Source organism: Polistes dominula, unplaced genomic scaffold (genome assembly GCF_049000335.1).
Source record: "Polistes dominula isolate Pdom_NZ unplaced genomic scaffold, Pdom_raw_medaka contig_80, whole genome shotgun sequence".
Lineage (NCBI taxonomy): Eukaryota > Metazoa > Arthropoda > Insecta > Hymenoptera > Vespidae > Polistes > Polistes dominula.
In genome coordinates this window covers 217,721-242,503 of record NW_028301111.1, presented here as the reverse complement: position 1 = coordinate 242,503, position 24,783 = coordinate 217,721, and the positions used below count along the sequence as shown (strand labels likewise).

Genomic DNA, 24,783 nt, shown 5'->3' with positions numbered 1-24,783 from the left:
ATCGTTAAATATTAATTATACGTTAATTTTCTCGATAACTTATGGTTTTTCTTTTTTTCTGAAATGAAAACTTCTTTAGAATGGAAGTGATTTGAAAAAATAAAACGCTGTTACGAAAAATGCGACGAAACACTTTTAGAAAGAGACAAACATATAGGATTAAGCCTGTGAGAAAAAGAGATAGAAGATAGTGTTTCTTTTATCTCAATTTCCTCTTTATGCGCTGTTTCGTAGTCCCCACTCCTGGCTACTAAGCGTTGTATATGTGTGTGTTTGTGTGTAAACGTAGTATGAAGTAGTAGTAGCTTGACGTCAGTCATTATTGACCGACGTGGCTTATACAGGTAACCCTCCTACAACACGGTATTTCATAACATGGTTTCGCTGTAACACGATTCATAGATTTAGGAACCCTCCTACAACACGGCATCCTACAAAACGGTTTTCTTTCAAAAAAACCTTTGTACAACACTGTAGTTCTACAGCCTCAGCGAGGCTTGCCGTCTTAAAGATACTGTATTACGGAAAGTATTTATTTTCATTTCCATGGCCTGGAAACAAAAGTGTCTCATGCTGTTGTGAACTGAAAACATCAACGTTAAGTGCGTGTTGAAAGAAGATATGGCCCTTTTCAGTTGAAATAGAAAATGGGCGTTAATCGTCACAAAATAAAATTGGTGGCATATTAGAACTTGCTAAATCAATCGGAGACGAAGGTTTTGTGGATATGGCTATTGAGGACGTTCAAGGTTTATTAGTGGAAGAAGAAGTTGACGAAGCAGATTTGATGGAAATGGTATCCGAAACTGTAAATCAAATTGATCCTGAAGACGCTAGGACTGATGAAGATTGTGCTGTTAATAAGTTAACATTAAAAAAATTACAAGAAGCCCTAAGCTTAGCTAAAAATCTCGAGTCATTTTTCTTGAGTGCAGACCCTACCGCAGAAAGGAGCCAAAAATTCAAAAGAGAGCATCAAGACTGTCCAGTTCCATACCGAGAAATTTACAATGACTTGATAAGAAACAACAAGCAAAGTAAAATTACAGATTTTTTCAAGAAGGAAGAAAATGCAAGAACTTTAAATGAAGAAAAATGTTCTGAAAGTGAAGGCGATATCATTTCACCAAAAAAACGTTTTTGGTTAATTATATTAGGTAGTGACGACGAAGAAATTTATTAAATTAAAGTTGCGTTATATTAAAATAATATTTTTTGTTTTGTATTGTACATACATTTATATTTTTAATAAAAATTAAGGTGTATATTTAAAAAAAAATGAAAAATATTTGTTTTTAAAAAGTTTTTGGAACATAACCGCCCTTTTTGCGTTGGCTTTAGGTCTCATATAACACGGCATTTTTTAGGACCCTATGTACCGTATTATAGTAGGGTTATCTGCAGTTTGATGTCAGTCATTAGTCACCGACGCTATATTACTAAATTTTATTATCTATACTAAATTTTATTATCATGACAATAAAACTCTTCATATAAACCGTGTCAGTCACTAATGACTGACATCAAATGGGTTTTTTTAATACAAAGTATGCTCGTGGCCTGACGGAGATTTCCGTAAGAATTCGCGTGGCGCTAAACGTGTTAAAATATAAATTAGTTAATCAACTAGCCACTAGACTATCTGTGTTTCTCACAAGTAAAGCTGTTTTACTGTATAGTCTCTACGTAAGACTCCAGTAATAAAATACTTAAAGACCTCTATTTACAGGATCATATGTGTAATATACATATCTTCAAATTTTCTTAGTGTAAGGTTGAGTCGATGCAACTACGATGAGAAGTTGTAGCTCTCTTTTGTGAGAGTCACGACAATTCAGAATATTATTGGTAAAATGATGGGTTCTTTTTGGCACCTTTTAATTAATAAGGGAGAGTTAGGAGAAGTGAAGCTTTAACAATAGATATTAAACAAATATTTAAAATTAAATACATTTTTAATAATTAATAATATTGAATTAGAATGTGTTTTTTTCCTTTATGTAAGCGACAATATTTATGTCTAGTTATTTAGAGAATATCCACACACACAACACACACACACACAAAAGTGTTGTTATATATTTATAGCTATAATTAGCTTACTTCTGATACTGTGCACTCGTCTCATTCATTGAAGGTTTCACTTCTAACGTGTGTCATCTGCATACATGTATTTTTATACTTAATGTCACGATGTGTAAGACAACTGCATTTAGTATATTATTAGTTATCGTTAACGGCCATACCGTGATGAAAACACAAGTTCTCGTCCGATCACTTAAGTTAAGCATCACTGGGCACGGTTAGTACTTGGATGGGTGACCGCTTGGGAACACCGTGTGCTGTTAACACTTTTTTTTTTCTTTTTTTATTCTATTTTTCTTATTAATGAAATATCTTATTAATGAATGGTAAAAAAATCATCATCAAGATCAAATTTAATTTATTATTTTTTGATATTATCTTTTTGTCTTCTCTGTGTTTACATTATGATTTATATACAAACTCTTTTGTAAATAATTCGAAATAAAAACTTTACGAATTGCTTGTATGTTTCTGCTGATTGTCTCGTTTTTCTTGTCAATTTTAAAATTTATTTAAAAAAATTATTTTTTATTTCATTACATATATATTGTGGAAACTCTCAAGAATATGTAAAAATTCATCATTTATAAAAATTAGTTAACAAACTACAATTTTAAAACATTTCAAATCAAATTTATCGGTCTACGAATACTTTCTATACCCACTGTATATGTAATCATTTTGTTTCATGAAATATCATACGAAGATTTATATTTAATTATTATAAATAATAAAGTATATATATATATATATATATATATATATATATATATATATATATATATATATATATATATATATATGGCTGGTTCTCAAAAAAAAATCGAAATTGATGTCCTTGATCATTTTTATAAACCAGGATCGTCAATTATGAAAAGTTTTTTTTTTTAATAATACGACTGTACTAGATCTACGAATGTATGAAACAAATTTATTTTTTATATGATAAACAACAAAGATATGTCCAAGAAAGTACCCTGAAAATCATTCCCTCACTATGTCCCAAGCGCTAAATTTGAAGATAATCATTAACTTAAAACGTAAAATTCCCTACAAATTGTTTATTATCATATTTTTTACTTATATAGGATAGTATTGACTATACCTATATGAGTATATAAGCATAAATGCGAATGGAAATATTTTTAAATATAGTTCAAAATTTGTCCTTAAAAAAAATATCATTCCCTCACCGTTTTGTAACAGTGTGATTGGAGCAATACTCCAAGGCCTACCAAATCCCACTTTAACTTTTTTTGTAGTTAGCAACATTGCCCTTGATAACATACTCTAGAATGGACAATTGAAGAAAGGATGTTTTCTTAAAATCAATTTGACAATAAGTTTTATGAATATTACATTTTTTAACGTCATTCCCTCATGTGATGTTATCAAAAGGTAAGCATTTTTTTATTTAATAATCATAGCATATTTTTATATTTGTTCGGTAGTAATAAAGTACTGTTTACAATTCGTAAGAAAAAAAGGTTTATTTTCCTAAGTTTATAGCAATTTTGTTTCGTTTCGTCATTCCCCCATAAAATTTTTTTAATTTTTTAAAATATTCTGAGTTCAAAGTGTCCCTTAATAATGCTTATTGAGGTAAGTACAGCGGAAATCAATAATACTTATAACTTAATCAAAAAATGTAAGTCTATTTCAACTTTTCCTGGCACTCAAAAAATCCGACAATTTGTGTTCTCAAATGATGTGCTTGAATTTAGAACTCTATCTTGTTTTGACTGCGTTGGAAAATGCCAACATTTTCATCTTGGTTACTATAAAACTTTTGAAGTATCGGATAAGGACACACCAGCAGTATCAACGCGACGTAAAAGAAAATAAGTTAAAGTAGAAAGTAATGTGAAGATATCAAAGATTACTCCTTCTGAAAAAAATACCTATGGATATAAAGTTGGTGACCATGTCCTTATAACATGGAATAACGAAGTCTATCCGGGTAAAATTCTTTCATTATCTGATGATGGGGCTTTAGTACGGTGTATGAAGAAAGGATCAAAATGCTGGAAATGGCCGACAGTTAAAGATGAAAAATTTTATGCTTGGCCTGATGTTTTTCGAAAAATTAAACCCCCAAAGTTACTCAGTTGAGGCTTTTATTTTGTTAAAGAAGTCGATGAAAAAAAAATAAAAACTTGTGAAAATAACTAAAGACTGGATTTAATAATTAAGTATGAATTTAATTATTACATTTTTCCAATAAAATTATTTAATTATTATAGTTTTGTAATAAAACAAATGATTTGTGCATTATAAAGTTTTTAATTATTGTAGAATCAAATTAAAAATCATTCCCTCACGAATCTGTCATTCCCTCATTTTCAAATTTTTTATAAATTTTTATATTCAATTCAAACTCAAAAAAATTGGGAACCACTGTAATATTTTTCTCAAACAAGACATATACTACGACTTGAGCAAAAAAAAAAAAAATTCGATTACGAGTTAAAAAAAAACTGATCAATTCGATAAAGCCATTTTCGATTTTTTTTTAGAACTAGCCATATATATATATTTTTTTTACTGCAAGTGTTCAAATACTTTCATGAGTTACTATATTTATTAAATGTTATCTGTATTTATTAGAAATTAATTTATTATGTAATTTATTTTTATTATATATATATATATATAAATTATATATAATATAATGCCCTTTATTATATATGATTACTATATTATAATAAATAAATAAACCCTACAATTAGTTTACTCCTGATACTGTGCATGCGTCTCATTCTCTCGAAGCTTGGTTTTTGGAAGGTTTCACTTCTACCATGTGTGATCTGCACACATGATATTTAATTTTCTCTTTCTTTCTTTTTTTTTTTTTAATCATGTAAAATTGTAAATGACATATGGTTCAACCTGTTAACCATTTTATTTATTTACACTTGTTTTAATTATTAAAAACGAGTGATTTAAAATGTTTACAAATGAGAAAGTATAAAAGATTATTGTACGAATAATTTTGCTCCGGATTATTTGAAATTTGAAGTTTCTCATTAATTATTCTTGCTAAACAAAAATAAATGAAAAATAAAATTATTACATAAATAAAAAAATAGGAAAGAGAAAGAAGAAAAAAAAAGAAAAAAATGAAACACGTGTTGGTAGAAAACTAAAACAAAAACAAAAAAATTGACATTTTACTGTTTAAAAAATGTTAAATAAGTTTAAACATTAAAATGTTAATTTATTTTTTTGTTTTCAAACAACACATGTCTCACTTTGTTTCACGTTTTCACATACGATTAAAAGTGATCACTTTACATTGAAGTAAATGTTAATATCAAAATTATCATATTTGTTAATATTTACAAATTTATTATACATCAATATGTATTATACATGTAGGGATTTAATTTATTTAGGGTGAGAGGTGCGAGGTGAACATACACCCAGTTTAATCCTACTAATAAGATTTATTTAAAACAGGTATTAGAAAAGGTACAATATTAGTTTCACAATCTTACGGTTACAACTTAGATGAGCGACTGAATTCTTACGACTGTTACAACTGATACAACTGCGACTGTTACAACTGAGATCTAACTACGGCTACGACTGCAACTACATTCTATTTCTACGACTGAGACTACCTTACATCTACCACCGAGACTCTCCTTTCTTATTCCTTTCCATGTCTTTTATATCAGAAATCACCTACACCCCTTTTTGAGAGGAAAGAAACTTACAAATCTTACTGACCAATAGCATAAGGATCCACCCCATAGTCCACCGACAGGTACAGCCTATGGTTTTCGGTAGTGGGAACTATGCATACAGAAACTTAATCTAGCACATCGGAATGTTACACCTTTTTATGGCATCGCATATCGGAAATTCTTCAAAGGGTCCCTACACTGCACACATGGTTTTTTATAACACCAATATCCTAATAACCCTCAAGGTTCGTTTATGGTTTTATGGCCCACCTAATCTTTTCTTTTAATCTAGATAGATTTCTCTTTTTCAAATAAAATGAGATCTACAGAAAGGACTGAATACTAGCTTTTGTCTACCTCTGCTACACTTAAAACTCTCCTACATACATATGTATATATATATATATATATATATATATATATATATATATATATTATTTTTTTATGCACGTTTATACGTATGAGTGTTCGTACGTTTGATAATGCATTCAGGTTTACGTCACAGGTCAGACGTTCACTGTGGACATTGAAAGCTGCTTGTGTTATCGATGCACCATACTTTAAGCTGATTATGTAACACATGCACACATACACACACATACATAACGTATTAATAAGGAAATAAACTTATCGCCTTGACATTATCAATCTGTAAATATATTATGATCCAGTTGTTCATCCTTAAAGATAATTATTCTATTTTTTCTTTCATTTTTCCTATGTTTTTGTTTGTGTGTATATGTATATGTATGTATTACTTAAAAAAAAGGATAATATATATATAATTTGTATTTGTTTTTTAATGAAACTGTATAATCATACGTTTGTATGATATAACATGTGATAATTTATTATATCACTGAACATATGGTTATTTCTAATTTTCTTTGATATTTTTATCGATAAATAATAAAATAATAATAATAATTGTTTCTATATTTGTATATTTATATTTTTTTATTATTATTATTTTTTTTGAAATAGATGTTTTTAATTATTTATGAATTTTAAATGAATTTTATTATTATTTTATATTAATTATTTTAATTATAATTATAATATAATATTTTTGCAATATTATATTAATAATAAATATAATTATTATTATACTTAAATTTAATTAATAAAAAATTTTAAAAAAGAGACAATAGATTATGAGACATTACTTAAAATTTTTATTTTTTTTTATTTTATAGAAAACAAATTGCTTTTTTTATTTTCTTCTTTTTTTATTGAAATTTTTATTGGTAGATAATAAAATAATGATAATTGTTTTTACATTTGTATTTTTATTTTATTTTTATTTTAAATAGATGTATTTAATTATTTGTAAATTTTAAATAAATTTTATTATTATTTTATATTGTTTATTGTAATAATTAATAAAAAAAATTTAATATAATATTTTTATAATATTAAAATTTAATATTAAAATTAATTAAAAATAAAATTATTAATATAATTATAATAAATTATTAAAAAATTAAAAAAATAAAAGAGACAATAAATTAGGAAACGTTAATTAAAATTTATTTTTTTATTGTATTAAAAAAAAAATTGCTTTTTATATTTTCTTCTTTTTTATTGACATTTTTATTGGTAGATAATAAAATTATAATAATTTTTTCTACATTTGTTTATTTATATAAATTTGTTTTATTATTTTAATTAGATGTATTTTTAATTATCTGTGAATTCTAAATAAATTTTATTATTATTTTATATTATTTATTGTAATTATAATTAATATAATATTTTTATAATGAAAATAAAATTAAATAAAATTATTAATTTAATTATAATTAATTATTAAAAATTTAAAAAAAAAGAACAATAAATTAGGAAACGTACATTCAAATTTTTTTTTATTTTGTTGATAAAAAAATTGTTTTTTTTAAATTTATTTTTCTTGTTTTTTTTTTAATAATCAAAATTTCTTTTATTTTCACATTATTGTATACTCTATTTTTATTTTATATAAAATAACGTATTTATTATTTTACATATTATTGTTATGAAAATACTAATACATTATTTTTTTTTTTAAGAATAAAATTGAAGAATTTTTTAAAAAATAAACATAAATTTTTATGAATAAAATATAATTTTTATTTTAATATTATTTTATTTTTTATTAATTATTATAAGAATAAATATAAATTTTTAAGAATAAAATAGTAGAATGTTATAAGAACAAAAATAAATAATATTCTTTTTCGTTTAATTTCAAAATTATATTTAATCAACAAAAGTTTTTATTAATGATTAATTTAAAACAATATAAATCAACATACTTTAAAAGTTTCTTCAATTAAAATTATATATATATAAAAAAAAAACATAATTTCAATAAATATTTTCAAAATTTCGAACTAAACAAATATAATTGTTTTACTTTCTATTTTTCGATTAAACGTTAAGTTAAAATTAATTGACAAAAAACATTTATATATAATAATAAAATAATGTTAGATATTGGTAATAATTTTGTAATTAATTTATTTAAACTTATTTTCAAATCTTCAGAAACAATTTGTTTCGATTATTATGTTTGTCGAAGCTTTAGAAATACTTGAACTGGCTACTTCAAAACGAATACAGGTGTACCAGGATGAAAAGGGGAATGAGATCTTCATAGAAATCCTGACGCAAATGATCTCATTTACTTATCTTCACCTGCCACGAATCTTTTATATTCGACAATTCTTTTTATCTCTTTATACACATATATATATATATATATATATATATATATATATATATGTCTGTGTATATACATATGTATTATGTATAAACGGTTCATTTAATATCGTTTATTTTTTTTTATATTGAAAAACAATAATATGTACACATAATTATTTAAAAAATATACAATTAATTATAAACATTTAATATAGAAATTTTAAAGTGATTTTTAAAACTTTATATATTAACTAAAATGTTCCAGCCAAATGTTGCTGTGAGTTTCTTATAAAATGTTAATTTAATATAATTCTAAATTATTTAGTAATTTATAACAACACACAAAATAATACAACACATTACAATACATAAAATACATAATATACGAAAAAATATAAAAAGCAAGAGTTAGGTTATGTCATATGTAAATTTAAAAAAAAAAAACGTATAACGTGAATATATTAAAATAATTAAATTGTAATACATCGCCATCTAATAAAAATTTACAGTACTTAGAGACCTATTTAACTTATAAATAATAATTCCTTAAATTAGCAATAAAAAATAAAAATAATTACGATAATACTATCCTATAATCTAAGTTGAAAAAAAATTATACAAAATAAACAAAATTTCATTAAGATCGGTTCAGTAGTTTCAAAGTTCATTGAAAACCAACAACTTGACACTGAATTTTTATACATAAAGATAGTGTGTACATATGTTTGTGTGTATGTATTGGGTTGGGTTGGTTGATAAATAATGTTTGAACCTAATAATTTATATTTCAATTTATGAGTCATTTATATTTTGAAGATAGCTCAAGTACTCTTATCAATATTGTTTCTTGTTAACTTTACAATTAGTAAAATGTACTATCAACGAGTTATAGTCAGTACAATCAAAAAATTGACTTACACAAAATGTAACTCAACGAGTACGTAGTTAGTTATCATAAAAAAAAATTATTTTAAGAAAAAAAAAATAATAATGTATTTAGATAACTTTCAAACTAAATAGTTCATATATAATATTACATATTGTATAATATTTCTATTCTTTATTTGAAAACATTTCGATATATTATATAACATTTGATATTTTATAAATAGATAATTATTTTAATTTACAATCTGTTGAATAAGTAAATGGGTATATTTTTTTTGGTTATACATAATATTTTATTACAATTAATACGTATTTATACATACGACTTATATGTATAATACTTTTTTTATTATTATTATTTTATTTCGTATATAAATATATTACGAATGAATGTATTTCAATGAAATTATATATTTTATGAATTTGTTAATTATTGTGTTTTTTTTTCTGAAAAGGAATCTTTAATATTTTATATCAAAATAAATAACAATGGAATGTTTACAAATTCCTGATATTAGCTAAATGTAATATATATATATATTATTACTAGGATGTGGTTTGGTTATAAAATGGTTATTTAATATAATTCTAAACTATTAAGTAAATTATAACAACACATAAAAGAATACCACAATAAGAATTGGATACATAAAGTAATAATACATTAAAAAATAGAAAAAGTAAGGTTATGTTGTATATAAACTTAAAAAAAAAACGTATGAAGTGAATATATTAAAATAATTGAATTGTAATACAGCACCATCTATTAAAAATTTACACAGAATGTACAGCACTGAATTTTTATCTATATATATGTATGTATGTGTGTTTATATAGATGTGTATATCTCTGTGTATATGTATGTTTTATGTATAAAAGGTACATTTAGTGTCGTTCTTTTTTTTATATTGAAAAACAACAATATACACATAATTATTTATATAATTATTATCTTATCCAATTAAATAAAAAATATACAATTATACAAATTTAATACAGAAATTTTCAAATGATTTTTAACAGAGATAATTATTATATATTAATTATATTATAACACTTAACTGTATATACATATTTATGATACATATATATATATAACATGTAATTATTATAATATTGATTATATTATAACACACAACTGTATATATATATATATATGCTACATAACACATAATTATTATATATTGATTATTTTATAACACATAACTGTATATAAATGATATATAAACGTAATTATTACATATTGATTATTTTATAATACATGACTGTATATATATGATACATAACACGTAATTATTACATATTAATTATATTAAAACACATTACTGCATGATATGATACATAAATCATAATTATTATATATTGTTTACATTATAACACATAAATATGTTATATGTGTTACATGTTATACATTACGTATATACTGTATATTGTATACAGTACACATTGTATATACTGTATACTGTATACAGTACACATTGTATATACTGTATACTGTATACAGTACACATTGTATATACTGTATACTGTATACAGTACACATTGTATATACTGTATACTGTATACTGTATACTGTATACTGTATACTGTATACTGTATACTGTATACTGTATACTGTAAACTGTATTCTGTAAACTGTATACTGAATACTGTATACTGTATACACATACTTGTATACTGTGTATACGCATGTGTATACAGTTATATGTATAACACATCCATATATATATATATATATGATGCATAATACATAATAAAAATATAACACACACTATAATAATTATATTATTAACACATAATATTATATATTATCAGACACAATTAACATAATTAAATTTACGAAATTTAAAAATGATTTAACAGTAAAATAAGAAAATACTTATTTTTTCAAACATTTATTTCATACGTGTTGTTTCAAAAAATGTTTTTTTTTTCTTTATTTTCATTTTAAATAATAATCCTCTTGACGAGAATAATTTTTCAATCTTTTTGTTTCTTTTTCTCTTTTATATATATTTTCGTTTTTTTTTTATTTTTTTTTTTATCTTTTAAAATTATTTATAAATTGTATTATTCATGATTGGAATATAAAAACCGAAACGCAAATATATATTTCTTATTGTTATTAGAGTTGGTTAGTTTGAGAACTAAAGATTCAATTGCACACAATATTGCACTTTATTTTGGTATTATCATACACACAACGATTGTTTCGTAGGTCAAAGGGATCGGTTTTGAGTAGCAAGTACAGAAGAGAGCAGTAGTAGTAGTTGAGGATAGGGGATGTCGTTGGCAAGGTATGGTCTGTCAGAAACAGACCTGATGACGTTTATATAATCACGTGGTTAAATTGTTGTACTGTTATATCTGTGCTTATATAATCGAAATTTATATAGCTCCGTTTAAGTATGAAATACAACTTAAAAAAGAAAAAAAAAAACAACAACAACAAAAAAAGAAACTCTGTGTTAAAACTTTCATTGTCCTTGCATATGACTTTTGTTTGATTTTTATTCATGATATTTTTGAAATTAAGAAAAGGTGAAGTTCATTCTGAACATAACATGTAAATACATAATTTAAAATGATCAATATTTTTTTGTAATATAATATTTTAAAATTATTTTGTATTAAAAACAGATTGTAGGTTTATTATTGCAAAAACAAGACATTTTTTTTTTTTTAATGAAATAAAAAGTTCTGTGTTCAATCTCTGCTTGTTTTCAACATGACTTTTGTTTGATTTTAATTCACACAAGATATTTTTGAAATTAAGAAAACCAAAGTTCATTCTGAACATAACATGTAAAAATATAATTTAAGACAATTAATATTCTCTTGTAGAATAATATTTTCAAATTATTCTCCATTTTAATGTAAAATAATTAACATAATAATTAATATAACAATTAAAACACATGTAAAACATATTTTTAAATTATTTGGTATTTTTTTTTTTTAAATTGATATAAATTTAATTGCAAAAAAATATTTTATTTACAAAAAAAAAAGAAATAAAAAATTCTGTGTTAAACCTTTCTTTGTTCTTGCATATGACTTCAAGATATTTTTGAAATTAAAAAAAGGAAAGTTCATTTTGAACATACCATGTAAATATATAATTTAAAATGATCAATACTTTTGTTTAATATAATATTTCCAGATTATTTTGTATTAGAAACAGATTTTAGGTTTATTATTGCAAAAGAACATTTTATTTACAAAAAAAAATAAAAAGTTCTGTGTTCAGGCTTTGTTTGTCTTCAACATGATTTTTGTTTGATTTATATTCAAGAGATTTTTGAAATTAGGGAAAGGAAAGTTCATTCTGAACATAACATGTAAATATATAATTTAACATGATCAATATTTTTTCGTAATATACTATAATATTTTCAAAGTATTAAATATTAGAGAAATATTTTAGAATTATATTGTATTTTGAAATTGATAACAGTCTAATTGTAAAAGAACATTTTATTTAAAAGAAAAAAACAAAAGAATCTGTATTTAACCTTTCCTGGCTTTGTACATGACTTTTTATTGATTGTAACTCCAGATATTTTAGAAATTAAGAAAAGGAAAGTTCATTCTGAACTTAACATGTAAATATATAATTTAAAACAATTAATATTTTCTTGTAATATAATATTTACAAATTATTCTCCATTTAAATGTAAAATAATTAACATAACAATTAACACAATTGTAAAACATATTTTAAAATTATTTGGTATTTTTTTTTTTTTAATTGACATCAATTTAATTACAAAAGAACATTTTATTTACAAAAAAAAAAAAATAAAAAGTTCTGTGTTCAAGCTTTGTTTGTCTTCAACATGATTTTTGTTTGATTTATATTCAAGAGATTTTTGAAATTAGGGAAAGGAAAGTTCATTCTGAACATAACATGTAAATATATAATTTAACATGATCAATATTTTTTCGTAATATACTATAATATTTTTAAAGTATTAAATATTAGAGAAATATTTTAGAATTATATTGTATTTTGAAATTGATAATAATCTAATTGTAAAAGAACATTTTATTTAACAGAAAAAAACAAAAAACTCTGTATTTAACCTTTCCTGGCTTTGTACATGACTTTTTATTGATTGTAACTCCAGATATTTTAGAAATTAAGAAAAGGAAAGTTCATTCTGAACTTAACATGTAAATATATAATTTAAAACAATTAATATTTTCTTGTAATATAATATTTACAAATTATTCTCCATTTAAATGTAAAATAATTAACATAACAATTAACACACATGTAAAACATATTTTAAAATTATTTGGTATTTTTTTTTTTTTAAATTGATATAAATTTAATTGCAAAAAAATATTTTATTTACAAAAAAAAAAGAAATAAAAAATTCTGTGTTAAACCTTTCTTTGTTCTTGCATATGACTTCAAGATATTTTTGAAATTAAAAAAAGGAAAGTTCATTTTGAACATACCATGTAAATATATAATTTAAAATGATCAATACTTTTGTTTAATATAATATTTCCAGATTATTTTGTATTAGAAACAGATTTTAGGTTTATTATTGCAAAAGAACATTTTATTTACAAAAAAAAATAAAAAGTTCTGTGTTCAGGCTTTGTTTGTCTTCAACATGATTTTTGTTTGATTTATATTCAAGAGATTTTTGAAATTAGGGAAAGGAAAGTTCATTCTGAACATAACATGTAAATATATAATTTAACATGATCAATATTTTTTCGTAATATACTATAATATTTTCAAAGTATTAAATATTAGAGAAATATTTTAGAATTATATTGTATTTTGAAATTGATAACAGTCTAATTGTAAAAGAACATTTTATTTAAAAGAAAAAAACAAAAGAATCTGTATTTAACCTTTCCTGGCTTTGTACATGACTTTTTATTGATTGTAACTCCAGATATTTTAGAAATTAAGAAAAGGAAAGTTCATTCTGAACTTAACATGTAAATATATAATTTAAAACAATTAATATTTTCTTGTAATATAATATTTACAAATTATTCTCCATTTAAATGTAAAATAATTAACATAACAATTAACACAATTGTAAAACATATTTTAAAATTATTTGGTATTTTTTTTTTTTAATTGACATCAATTTAATTACAAAAGAACATTTTATTTACAAAAAAAAAAAATAAAAAGTTCTGTGTTCAAGCTTTGTTTGTCTTCAACATGATTTTTGTTTGATTTATATTCAAGAGATTTTTGAAATTAGGGAAAGGAAAGTTCATTCTGAACATAACATGTAAATATATAATTTAACATGATCAATATTTTTTTGTAATATACTATAATATTTCCAAAGTATTAAATATTAGAGAAATATTTTAGAATTATATTGTATTTTGAAATTGATAACAATCTAATTGTAAAAGAACATTTTATTTAAAAGAAAAAAGCAAAATTCTCTGTATTTAAGGTTTTCTGGCTTTATACGTGACTTTTGTTTGATTGTCACTCAAGATATTTTTGAAATTGAAAAAAGATAAAGTTCATTTTAAACATAACATACATATATATATAAACATAAATATATTTAATTTAAAATAATCAATATTATCTTATAATATAATATTTTTAAATTATTCTACATTTTAATTTAATATTAAATATTACATTTTTATGCAGAACATAATAATTAATATAACAATTAACGTTCACATAACACAATTAATATAATTCTAAAATATATTTTAGAAGTATCTTGTATTTTTTTTTTTTTTTTTAAATTGATATCAATTTAACTGCAAAAATACATTTTTATTAAAAGAAAAAAAAAATAGAAAGCTCTGTATTATCGTTTCTTTATTTTGCATATGACTTATGTTTGATCTTTATTCCTAAGATATTTTTGAAATTAAGAAACGGAAAGTGTATTCTAAACACACATAACCTATATATATATATATATATATATATATATATATATATATATATATATATATATATATAATTGAAAAACAATTAATATCTTCTTGTAATATAATATTTTTAAATTATTCTCCATTTCAATATAGAATAATTACCACAATAATTAACATAACAATTAACATAATTCTAAAACATATTTTAGAAGTATCCTGTATTTATTTTTTAAATTGATATCAATTTAATCTTAATCTTAAAACAATCAATATTTTCTTGTAATATAATATCTTCAAATGAATCTACCTTAGAAACATAATTAAGGATTATTTTGTATTTTTTAATTGATATCAATTTCATTGCAAAAGAACATTTTATTTTAAAGAAAAATACATAAAACTCTGTATTTAACCTTTCTTGGTTTTGATATGACTTTTGTTTAATTGTCACTCTAGATAATTTTGAAAAAAAAAAAAACAGGAAAGCTCATTCTAAGCATAACATATGTATATAATATAAATATAATTGAAAAACAATTAATATTTTCTTGTAATATAATACTTTTATATTATTCTTCATTTTAATGTAGAATAATTAATACATTCATTAACATAACAATTAACATAATTCTAAAATATATTTTAGAAGTATCCTGTATTCTTTTTTAAATTAAGATCAATTTATAATTGCAAAAATACATTTCAATAAAAGTAAAAAGAATAGAAAGCTCTGTGTTACTCTTTCTTTATCTTGACTGTGACTTTTGTTGGATTGTGACTGAAGATATTCTTGAAAAAAAAAAAAATACAGACGAATTGAGAACCTCCTCCTTTTTTGAAGTCGGTTAATTAATAAGGTTCATTTTAAATATAATATAACATATATATGCATAAATATAATTTAAAACAATCAATATTTTCTTGTAATATAACATTTTCAAATTATTTTTTTTATTACAAACATATTTTATGATTATCTTGTATTTTAAAATTGATATCAATTTAATTGCAAAACTAAATATTTTATTATTAAGATAATTAAAATTTAATATAATTTAAAAACAAAATTACTCACTTATCAAAATACACCTAATCGTTTCAAAATTATTCAATAACAAAAAGAAGAATTGATTGACAAATACAATAAAAAATTAATTATACCTTTCTTATATTTTATTTAAATGAAAAATCTTATTTTTTTGATTAATTTTGGAATCATTTCAATTCCATTACATTTTTTTCTTTTTAACAACATTCTATATAATATTCTTTTTGTAATAAAACTCGAACAACAATCAGTTGAGAATTTGTTTTCGTTTAACAAAAACTAAAAAAAAATAAAAAATAAAAATAAAAAAAAATGAAAAAAAATTAAAAAACGAAACAAAAGTAAGCAAAAAAAAAAAAGAATGAGGAAAGAAGAGACTTTTCTTGTAGGAATATTTTTTTCTACAGCTCGATGAGCAATCCATCAACAATCGGCCAATTATAAAAATGCACAATAAGGAGAGAGGGAAAAGCAGGAATTCAATAATCAGTCTCTCCCGTTGTCCGTAGTCCGATGGGGCAATTAGCGAGAGATAGAAACTGTTAAAAAAAAAAAAAAAAAAAAAAAAGACAGAAAAAAGCGAGAAAAAAAAAAGAAATAACGAGAGGATAAAATCGAAATAAAGATTTTCCTTACTGTCCTTTGTAATTAAGCATTTTCCCTAACTGACAAACTTCCTTTTTTTTCTTCTCACTTTATTTGCTTACTTTTTCTTTTTTAATTTAATATTAATTATATTAATTATTTTTTTGTTCAGATATTAACATCATGGATCCAAATGGAGAGGAACGTGCATTGGATCGACGTAGATACCAAGGTACATAATATGTTTAAATATTACATGTTTATTTTATGTATTAACCCTTTGATTACCACGTCCAAATCATATAATGGCAAAATAATAATAAATTGATGTTAATAAAAAATTTTAGTTGTACAATAAGACACTTTTTATTTCAAAGTATCTTCTATACAGGGTGATTTTTGTAACGGAGACGGGTAATAACTTTTTTTTAAGTAACAATAGAAAAAAATCATAAAGGAAAAAGTTATATGGCACAACAAATGTCAACTTTCTATGACCTTACTTTTTTGGAAAATGCATCGATGCACCCGCCAGATGCAGTTGCACTTTTTTTTTAAATGGAACTTTAGATTTTTTTTTTACACTATTCGATTCCTTTTTTTATTCTGCGTTAAAAAGTATTAAGTGATGATCATCGAAATGTCAATAGTTTACGAGATATTTGAAGTTTTATATCAGTAATGTATTTAATTACATTGATTTGAATTGATATTGGAACAATACATTGTTATACGTTCCTTTAAATCATCGATTGATATAAAAGGACGTGAATATACATCCATATCGTTATTCGATAGGACACACTTTACATGTGGGGGATGATATTAGAAAAATGCGTTTTTGTCAATTTTTTCTTAGACAAGTACAACGAAGGGAAAATGTTGCAGAAAGAATTTTATGGACAGATGAATGCACTTTTACGAATAATGGAATGTTCAATAGACACAATGAACAAACATGGTCTAAAGGAGCGTATAACAATGTATTGTTCCAATATCAATTAAAAAATGTAATGAAAAATGTAAAAAAGCGCATTAGAAAATGTTTAGAATGCAATGGAGGAACATTCGAACACTTATATTTTAATAAAATACATTGCTGATATGAAACTTCAAATATCTCGTAAACTATTGACATTTCGATGACCCTCACTCAATACTTTTTAACGCAGAATAAAAAAAGGAATCGAATAGTGTAAAAAAAAATATAATGTTCCATTTAAAAAAAAGTGCAACTGCATCTAGCGGGTGCATCGATGCATTTTCAAAAAAGTAAGGTCATAGAAAGTTGACATTTGTTGTGCCATATAACTTTTTCCTTTATGATTTTTTTCTATTATTACTTAAAAAAAAGTTATTGCACTATCTTTCAATTTTCATTCAGTTTTGTTCAATTGTAAAAAGTTCATACGCTCATACAGTCAAAGTGTTAACAAAACTGACTCAATGTAAAAATAATTTTTGTTTATATTGTATTATTTTGTTAAATTTGTTTCTACGTTGAAAAATAATAAAACGTGATGTTTTTATTTTTTAAATATTATTATTATCTGAATTTAATTCCATAAATACTGTTTTAAATATGACTGCACATAAATTTTAAAAATTAATATAGCAACATTATGTGAATTACTTTTTTAAATTATCATTCATTATTTTATTTCTAACTGTTTGTTTAATTGAAATGAAAAGTTGCTAATTTGAAGTGGAAAATTGTTATCTTTACCTGAAAAATCTATATATATATATATATAGTATAGATAGGAGAAATGTAATTTGATTAGATCGTTACTTTTCTTCAACGAGATCAGAAAGTATAAAGTTTCAGTGAATTGACCAGGTTCAGTTTACTAATCAAAAGGACATTTTGATACTTCGGATAGTGTATAATCACTATAGTAATACCTAATCAAGAAATCTCGTTTCTTGACCGGATACAATCAATGTAATTTGATATTATTCTCTTTTCATTTCTCAAAGAAAATGAAAAAGAAAAGAGAAAAAAGAAAAACGAAAAAATGAAAGAAGATAAAATATTAAGTAATCAATGTAAATCGATTGATATATAGTATTATAAGTCACGTGATTATTCTATTTTTAGTTGTTTTAATTATTCTCTTATTTTCATCTTCATTCTTTTTTATATTCTTCTAAAATTATTATTATTTATTATTTGTATTTATAAATACGTATTCCAATGCAAAACAATCATTTTGTTCTTCAGTTAGAAGAAAGAAATGATCGATACTCTTTATCAATAACGAAAAACCTTTCGTTTATTTATGTTATTTACACTTTTCACTAGCTTTGTGTTTATGTGTATGTATGTGAATATTTTATTGTTAAGAAAATGTGTTTTGTTTTAAGTATAATTATAGAAAACTCATTTACGTAAAATAATATTACTTTTATATTCTTTCTTTTTTAGGTATGTCTCCTTTTTTTGTCCTATTATTTTTTACGTAAAAATATAATACTATTTTTTGTTTTCGTTTTAATCCTCCCTCCTCTTCTTTGATCCGTTAAATAAAAATATCGTCAATTGAAAAAATCGCTGGGATTTATATTTTGATATTGATAAAAGTAAATAAACAAGAAAGAAAGAAAGATAGAGAGAGAAAGAGAGAGAGAGAGAAAGAGAAAAGAAATGTGTGAGCGTGTGTGTTGTGTGTTTTTGTGTGTTGTGTGCAAGAATTTATGAAAATATTTATCACAAATATACTGGAAATTTACTTGTAGACCAATAATTTATGCGATTCAAAACATTTTTCAATTACATAATGTACAAAATTACAAACATAACCTACAAAACAATTAACTACTTATCTACATTTTGTGTGTGTGAAAGGGAATCAAAAGAATCGAAAAGAAAAAGATTTGAAAGAAAAATGTCGTAGGAAATATGCGATATATTTAAGCAGGGATAGTTAAGTAAAAGAACCTGTATATGTAGAAGAGTTTTAAGTGTAGAAGAATAAACATTGATAAGCAGATAAGCGACGAAAGAATAAAAGACAAACGAACCAATATTCGGAATAAAGAAAGATGGTGTGTGGTCTGCTTTGTAAGTGTGTAAGTTGTTTGTGTAATTCTGTGTGAGTCAGGAAGGTTTTCGAGCGACATCAATGCTTTGTTTATTGCATCGGACCGGGCGTTTAGAAAATTCAAGAACAGCATGGGGATGGATATAAAGGGACGGGGGTTGAGTCAGAGGGTAGTCGTAGTCGCAAGTCGTCATCAGTCGTTATTCAGTTGTAAGAGTGCACTTGTTTATATCTGTTGTTATCATAAGATTGTGAAGCACTATTGTATCTTTTTCTAATACCTATTTTCAATATATCTTATCAGTAGGATTAAACTGGATGTATGTTAACCTCGCATCTCTAACCCAAACGAAAATCCTACATTTATGATATACATACCTAGTAACCTCAAAATCAATATTTATTTTTTTATTCTTGAAGTTAGGAGTGCATGGCAAGTGCATTTAGTATATTATTAGTTAACGTTAACGGCCATACCGTGATGAAAACACAAGTTCTCGTCCGATCACTTAAGTTAAGCATCACTGGGCACGGTTAGTACTTGGATGGGTGACCGCTTGGGAACACCGTGTGCTGTTAACACTTTTTTTTCTTTTTTATTCTATTTTTCTTATTAATGAAATATCTTTTAATGAATGGTAAAAAAATCATCATCAAGATCAAATTTAATTTATTATTTTTTGATAATATCTTTTTCTCTTCTCTGTGTTTACATTATGATTTATATACAAACTCTTTTGTAAATAATTTGTAATAAAAACTTTACGAATTGCTTGTATGTTTCTGCTGATTGTTTCGTTTTTCTTGTCAAGTTTAAAATTTATTTAAAAAAATTATTTTTTATTTCATTACATATATATTGTGGAAACTCTCAAGACTATGTACAAATTCATCATTTATAAAAATTAGTTAGCAAACTACAATTTCAAAACATTTCAAATCAAATTTATCGGTCTACGAATACTTTCTATACCCACTGTATATGTAATCATTTTGTTTCATGAAATATCATACGAAGATTTATATTTAATTATTATAAATAATAAAGTATATATATATATTTCACTGCAAGTGTTCAAATACTTTCATGAGTAACTATATTTATTAAATGTTATCTGTATTTATTAGAAATTAATTTATTATGTAATTTATTTTTATTATATATATAAAAATTATATATAAAATAATGCTTTTGTTATATATGATTACAATATTATAATAAATAAATAAACCCTTATGGTTTATATACAAATTCTTATTACAAATGGCTTATATACTATTACTTTAACAAATATTAAAAGTAAGGAAAAAATAAATAAACAAAATCATTATAACCTATCTCACGAATTTATATTAACAATTAATGATAAAAATAAAGAAATCGGATGAAATGATAACGTACATTTTTAAATATAAATTCTAATTATCAGCTTATTATTTTTATCATTTATAAAATTAAGTCTTAATTATTGCTAATAATCTTTAGTTGATATTACTTTACTCAAGGACAGTTACCTAACTCCCTATTTATTGGATTAATCCAAATAAAATAAATAAATAAATAAATAAATAAATAAATAATTAAATAAATAAAAAAGAGAAAAAAACAAAAAACGATCGATAGGGAATAATCTCGGAGATCGTTATTTGGAAGTTATGCGAGTTGCGTATACCTAAACGGATAATAGGATAAGCTTACAACGTACAGAGATGCAACGACGAGTATATTCGAATAATTAGTGTAAATTAATCGACCAGGTGTATGTCCCAAAGAGAGAGAGAGAGAGAGAGAGAGAGAGGGAGGGAGAGAGAAAAGGATAATAATTGGAAGAGAGTAGGAGGATTATAATTTTTAGTTACCAAAAAATCACGTTAATGAGAGTGGACAAGGCAGATTTAGATAGAGGGAGATCAACTGTGTGGTCACTTCAAACGTCAATGCCGAGCATGAAAGCTGTGTGTTAGGGTTATACTGTTATAGTTACAAGCTAAGGGACGACAGTATCGATAATAACAATTAATGCTGGCTTATATAAACGTATATATATATATATATATATATATATATATATATATATGTGTATATAATACACATATGTCATGTAGATAGTTACATATAACTAAATTTATCATTACTCTATAGTATATTGAAATTTAAATTATATTAAATTATAATTGTTTTTTTTTTTTTATATTTTTATATTTTTATATGACAGTTAATATATTTATTATATTATATATTTTTTCTTTTATTTTTTTTTCTATTATAAAATATATTATATAATATTATTATTATTTTTTTTTTTTTAATATATCTTATACATTAACATATTTTTTTTCTTTTATAAACGTATATCTATATAATACATATATGTATACGTCATGTGGATACTTGTTGTTAGAAACATATAGGTAAATTTATCGTTACTATACTATTGATATTTAAATTATATTTTTATTGATATTTAAATTATATTATATAAATGATTTTTACTTATTCTATAATATTGATATTTAAATTATATTAAATGATTTTTATTTACTCTATAGTATTGATATTTAAATTATATTAAATGATGTGGTTTTTATTATTCGTGGTATTTTATGTTTATGTCATATTATTCTTATCGTGGTTTTTTTTGTATTCGAATTATAGTGTTATGCAAAGTATAGAATATATGTGCTCATAATTATGAAAGTGGTCTAAGTCATATATCTCTTGTTTCGAGATATTTAAAGATTTATTTATACTTGAACACTATATGAATTCTACACAATATTAAAATAACAAACACTATTTAATGATTCATTTTTGATAATATCGTGAAAATTACATTGAATTTATTTAGTTTATAATAATGTGGTGCGTTATAACTGATAAACTCATTTTTTTTATTAATTTTGACTTAGACCACTTTCATAATTATAGGCACATATATGTACTATATTTTATATATCAAGTAAACGCAATTATACTTTTATTTTTTTATAGTTAATATATAATAAATATATATATTAACTATCATATTTTTTGTTCTCGTATTTTCTTTCTATTAGGATTATAGTAGTATGAAAATTATAGAATATATATGTACTTACTGTATTATTTATACCAGTGGTTCTCAAACTTTGTTATCTTATCACCCCCTTTCCAGAAAAAATATTACTTATCGCCCCCCCCTGAAAATTAATTTTTTAGTTTTCCTTTTTTTTTTAGTAACTAAAAAAAGAAAATTCAAAAATTCATCGTTCTCCCTCCTTCCCCGCAAATGCGCCTATGGCCATCATTATCGGCACCCTGACTCTCTTCATCACATCGCCCACTTTAGGAACCACTGATTTATACTATAGTATACTATACTGTATTATTTATTGTATATATGGAGTAAATCCAATTATTAATTATTAGACGAATTTCTCTTTTATAATATTTCTAATGATATATTTCTATTACGATAAAATAAATATATCAATTTAACAGTTTAGTAATTTTACAAATAGGTTTATTATTTAATAGCAAATTAAAATTTCAAATTAAAAATTTAGATATATATTTTTCAAACAATAAAGTATTCTTTTACGATAATATAAATATATCATTTTAAAAGCTTGGTAATTTTTAAAAGAGATTTTCTGTTTAGTGGAATTTTAAAGCTTTTTTTTTTACAATCAAATAACAAATTATTATATAGTATATCTTTTAAATATTTATTTGGTTAATATATTTGTTACGAAAATATTCGTGTAAGAATTTGTACTTTCATTTTTGTACAATTTCAAATTAATGAAATAACTTTGAAGATATTTAAATGGTTTTATATCATGTACAAACGTAAGGTTTACTTTCAAGATAACTGTGTATTGGATATCTTAAAACTTTTCTCATAAAACATATGTATATCTTTCGTACAACGACCTTCAAGATTTGTTCTTTGTTTGCTAAGGTTTTTCCGAATATGTCGGATATTTGATATACTTATAGATTATATCGATATTTTGCCCAGAGTTTATATATTAGAATACATACAGTTGGCATAAAAAGTATTCGTACACCAATCAATTTGAAATAAAAGATTGTATAATTATAGTTTATTATCAATTTTTTATAAATAATGAATTTTTACATATTCTTGAGAGTTTCCACAATATATATGTAATGAAATAAAAAATAATTTTTTTAAATAAATTTTAAAATTGACAAGAAAAACGAAACAATCAGCAGAAACATACAAGCAATTCGTAAAGTTTTTATTTCAAATTATTTCCAAAAGAGTTTGTATATAAATCATAATGTAAACACAGAGAAGAGAAAAAGATATTATCAAAAAATAATAAATTAAATTTGATCTTGATGATGATTTTTTTACCATTCATTAATAAGATATTTCATTAATAAGAAAAATAGAATAAAAAAAGAAAAAAAGAGAAGTGTTAACAGCACACGGTGTTCCCAAGCGGTCACCCATCCAAGTACTAACCGTGCCCAGTGATGCTTAACTTAAGTGATCGGACGAGAACTTGTGTTTTCATCACGGTATGGCCGTTAACGAGAACTAATTATATACTAAATGCACTTCCCATGCACTCCCTAACTTCAAGAATAAAAAAATAAATATTGATTTTGAGGTTACTAGGTATGTATATCATAAATGTAGGATTTTCGTTTGGGTTAGAGATGCGAGGTTCACATACACCCAGTTTAATCCTACTGATAAGATATATTGAAAATAGGTATTAGAAAAAGATACAATAGTGCTTCACAATCTTACGATAACAACAGATATAAACAAGTGTACTCTTACAACTGAATAACGACTGATGACGACTTGCGACTACGACAACCCTCTGACTCAACCCCCGTCCCTTTATATCC

At 23.3% G+C, this 24,783-nt stretch overlaps 3 non-coding genes across 3 annotated transcripts; 2 read left to right on the top strand and 1 right to left on the bottom strand.

Moving 5' to 3' along the window:
* The first annotated feature begins 2,232 nt into the window (after window positions 1-2,232).
* Window positions 2,233-2,351, top strand: LOC149031103 (5S ribosomal RNA). The gene has a single exon (XR_016178030.1). It is a non-coding gene; the product is annotated as a 5S ribosomal RNA (ribosomal RNA).
* Window positions 2,352-20,373: 18,022 nt separating this feature from the next.
* Window positions 20,374-20,492, top strand: LOC149031102 (5S ribosomal RNA). The gene has a single exon (XR_016178029.1). It is a non-coding gene; the product is annotated as a 5S ribosomal RNA (ribosomal RNA).
* Window positions 20,493-24,339: 3,847 nt separating this feature from the next.
* On the bottom strand, window positions 24,340-24,458 carry LOC149031101 (5S ribosomal RNA). Its single transcript, XR_016178044.1, has one exon. It is a non-coding gene; the product is annotated as a 5S ribosomal RNA (ribosomal RNA).
* Between the last annotated feature and the right edge of the window lie 325 nt (window positions 24,459-24,783).